We start from the raw sequence: 4665 nt of genomic DNA on the forward strand, positions 1-4665 counted from the left end.
ATGTTTGAAAACTATATTCATAAATAATAGATGAAAATACTAATCATGCTGCTGATGGGCCCGACAACTGTACTTGCTGTGCGCGCATCCCTAACTAACTCCGGGGTTACAAATTCCGAATCTAGTAGGGTTTACTAGGTTAGCTGAACCTAGGGACGACTATGGGAGCCCAACCCAATGGATATCTAATCCAGTACAGTGCCACTGATAAAATAAAATACTGGTTATAACTGAATTTTGCTATTCTTGCTATTTCTAGGTTATCTGATCCCAGAGCTAGGTTATCTGAACCTAGAGGCGACTGTGGGAGCCCACCCATTGGACTGTAGTCCCATATAAGCTGTAGTAAAACTGCATATACTAATTAAATGCTTCTATTGCATTTAGCTAAATTATTAAAATGCCTAAGTCGCATTTTAATTTCGCTGAACATACTATCGAATACTTGGCGTGCACTGTTGCACACCCTATGTGCCCAAAAGTCCATATACTACTAAACTAAAGCATGCAATCACACGAGAACTACTTATATTGCAGGTGAGGGGTTTCTTACCTCCTGTTCGAATTTTCTTACAAATCTAATCGCTAGGTTTTCCAGAGGAGAGATCTCTTCGACGATCTTCTCGCGTCTATGCGTTCCTCTCGCGGAGGGGAGCGTCCTCGTGTCGGAGTCGTCGCCGGAAAGTACCCCTATGGCCCTAGGGACGGAACCCTAGGTGTGCTTGTGGTTGGCGCCGAGAGAAGAAGAGGAGAAGGGGGTGGCGTGGCTAGGGTGAGGGTGAGGAAAAGTTACGTTAAAAATAACTCTTCACTTATTAATTCCCTATTTATATTAAGTGGTTAATTTCGCCCAACTCTAATATAAATTTAATTGCCTCCCTTTTCTTTCAGCACGGCCCTGCTGGGTTCACTTGGTTACTGGAGTCCGCTATAAGTCGTAGGATCCAATAGGTCTCGGGTTCAATTCCCGCGTAGGCTATTTTACGATTCCATTTATTTTTGCTACCTCCGCTACTCTAAAAATTCTGTAAAAATATCCTAAAATTCCCGAAAAATACTAGGATATTTCTAACAATTATTTTGAGAATTTTCAGGCATTACAATCTGTTGGTGCGGGAAGCATCTAACGATCGAACTTGAGTTTTGATAATGGCAAAGGATTCAAAGTTAAGGTGTATTGTGAACTAACATGTTGAATGAGTATTTCAGGAAAAGTCCTAACTGCGGTTAGGCAGGTGAAAAACCCTAGGGGGTGGTAACCCTAGGTCCTAGGGGGTGGTAACCCTAGGTGGAGAAAAGTCCTAGCTGCGGTTAGGCAAAGGGAAAAACCCTAGGGGGTGGTAACCCTATGCAGAAAGTCTTGGCAGGTCGATGGCTTCAGGCAAAAGTCCTAGGGGGTGGTAACCCTAGGTGGAAAGTCCTGGTGTCGCGAACCAGGTGAAAAACTGGACTAGCCGGGAAGCGGATGTCCAGCAGAAAGTCCGGAAGCGTCGAGTGCTGAGCAAAAGTCCAGTCGATCTGGAGGATCGCACTGGCAACAGGTAAATCTCCTGAGAGGAGTAGGTGAGGACGCGTTCCCCGTAGAGGGAACAGTAGGCGTCGGGTCGACCTAGGGTTTCCGGTCGGAAATCCGAAGTCAGACCCGGACAGTCCGGAGACTGTCATACTATTATTTTGTGTTAACTTTGTGTTGCAGGTATTTTTGGATTAACATACTTGCAGGTACCAAAACACAAAGAAGAACTCGGATGAACAGTGTCCGAGGCGCCTCCATGAGGCTTGGAGGCGCCTCGGGTGCAAAACCTAAAGCTGGCCGCGAAGTGGAGCTGGAGGCGCCTTCATAGGGATTGAAGGCGCCTTGGACCATTGAAGGCGCCTTGGAGCTTGTTGATGGCGCCTTCAGGTTGGGATAAGCAACAGTCAGCGGAGGTTATCACAGCGCAGGAACAGGGATAAGTTTTGGGGTTCAAGGCGCCTTGACTGGCACTGGAGGCGCCTTGAACGCCCAATAAAAGGACATCTCGACCAGCAGCTTGAATAATCGTCTTCCAAGTGAACTGTCTGCTACAAGCTGCCTACGAGACGATCCCGAAGTGCTGTAACGACACCCCGACAACCCGGAGCTTCAGATTTAGTCTCTTGTTGTCGGTATAATCTTTTTACTGCTTTGAACTGTAATTAGTTTGTAATAGTTTTTACGAGCTTATAGTTGTTGCCCACCGGAAGCGATCAAGGATCGCGGGCCTTCGAGTAGGAGTCGCCTTAGGCTCCGAACGAAGTAAAATCGACTTGTGTCTTTGTGTTGTTTGTTTTTATTCCGCTGCGTTTTTACTCGAGTGTTTTACGAATCAAACGAAATAGCCACGAGTGCTATTCACCCCCCCCTCTAGCACGTCTCGATCCAACAATTGGTATCAGAGCGGGGTCGCTTTGAAGAGGTGAAACCACCATTCAAGCATTTCTTTTGTGGCTTTTTTTTTTCGTCTTTATAGGGTAAAAATAATTTTGGCAAAATTATTTTTGAAACCACCATTACGCCTTTCGTTTTTTCCCTCCAAAATTATTTTTGAAAAATTCATTTTCATCCTTTCACGGTTTATTAGTATTGATAAAATATTGAATTTGGCAAAATTTGAAATAATATTTTTTAAATATTTTTAATAATATTTTATTATTATTTTATTATTATTTTTCTTTTTCTCTCGAAACTCGTAAATTTTTATTTCTATCCTTCTACCACACTACTAATCCAAGATTAAGTCCTGGGACAAGTTTTTTGCTATTTTTTTTGTGTGCAAGGTTCTTTTAAAATGGCATTCCAAGAAGGATTCTGCACCGTCTGACCGCCGCTCTTTTCTGGTAAGAACTTTGGATATTGGAAGAACCGGATGGAATACCACCTCAAGACGCAAGTCGAGATGTGGATCATCATCCAGACCGGACTCGAACTTCCACGTGACGTCACCGGAAAACTTATCTCATGCATCAACTGGGATTCTAGCACAATGAGAAAAGTCGAAGCCGATGCCAAAGCGACCTGCATGCTACAATGCGGCCTAACCGATGAAGAACTGAACCGCATCGGCCCCTTCGCAAGTGCAAAAGAGTTGTGGCAAAAATTGATTGAGCTACACGAAGGTATTTCCGACGCTCAAGTAAGTAAGCATAATTTAATAAATGATTTATTTGAATTAGATGAGCAGAATAATACTACTTCGGCCGAGGATGGTATTACGATGGCTGCAGGTACAAGTAAGACAGAGGAAAAGATATGGTCCGAGTCATCAGACGAATCTGAATCCGATGAAGAAGAACAAGCAAGCCTCCTCGCTCTACCAGTACTAGCACATGTTGTTGAAACAGAGTCTGAGTTCGAGTCCGATTCAGAAATCGAGAGCGAATCAGACACCGAGTCCGAGCGAAGCCACGGATCCGTATCCGTTTCAGAAGGACCCAAAACCACTGTAAGTGCTTTAATGTCTAGTATTAACTTAGATGACTCGAAAAATTTAATTCCATACTTGCTTAAGAAGTTGGCAAAATCCAACGTCCGGGTTAAGTCGCTCCAAAAGGAGGTAACAACCCTTAAGGAAGCGACTGACTCGAGTTCTTTAACTGAGTCAGTTCAAATTGGAAGTTCAACTCAAGTCCAACAACTTGAGGAAGAAAATTCCAATCTGAAAGCTCAAATTAAAGAACTCAAGAACACGTTGGAACGGTTCACCTTGGGTTCCAAGAATCTGGATCTGGTTCTTGGAAAACAGCGAGCCGTTTACAACAAAGCCGGACTTGGATTTAAGACCAAAACGAAATACAAATCGTATTTATCATTAGTTAATAGAAATAATATAAAGGTAGTCCAAGCATGGGTCCCCAAGTCCAATTTGATCAATCAAGTTGGACTTGGCCAATACTGGGTTCCGAAGGATCAAATACACTACCTCGATAGACCATATCGAGGCCATGATCCAGGGGGAGCAAAAAGAAAAACGATATTAATCAAACCAACTTAATTCAAAATTCAAAATTAAAATAAAATTCAAAAATTCAAAAATGAAATTACAAATTCTAAATTCGAAATTAAATTAAATTTAAAATTCAAATTACAAATTCAAAATTTGAAATTAAAATAAAATTCAAAAATGAAATTACAAATTCTAAATTCGAAATTAAATTAAATTCAAAATTCAAATTACAAATTCAAAATTTAAAATTAAATTAAAGTTCAAAAATTCAAAAGTCAATAGAAGGAGGATCCAGAATAGCTGGCACCCCCAACTAAATTACCCGACTGGGTAACCGAACTTAATCTACCCGGAATGGGTAAACAAGAGTAGACAACCCAGCAGGGTAATTAAGGTTAGATAAATGGGCGAGGTTTAACTTGACCCACGGTACTAGTGAAGTTTTTTGGATGATAGTACGTTAGGGAAGCTTGGGCATCGCATGTCTAGGAAGATATGACTTCGACCTGGTGCATTTGGCCAAGTGGAACTAACCGAAGCTACCCTTAAATGGATCCTAACTAGTTAGACCAAGGTTTAGTATTAAGTTCAGTGGGTAGGACTATTTGGAAAACCTCGAAGGCATGGTTACTTTAATGAGTTCCTTGTGACTCACCATAGCCCAGAAGTTTATCCAAAGAATGCATACTTGTTGAACCCA

The sequence above is a fragment of the Zingiber officinale genome, chromosome 7A (assembly GCF_018446385.1).
Source record: "Zingiber officinale cultivar Zhangliang chromosome 7A, Zo_v1.1, whole genome shotgun sequence".
Taxonomy (NCBI): domain Eukaryota; kingdom Viridiplantae; phylum Streptophyta; class Magnoliopsida; order Zingiberales; family Zingiberaceae; genus Zingiber; species Zingiber officinale.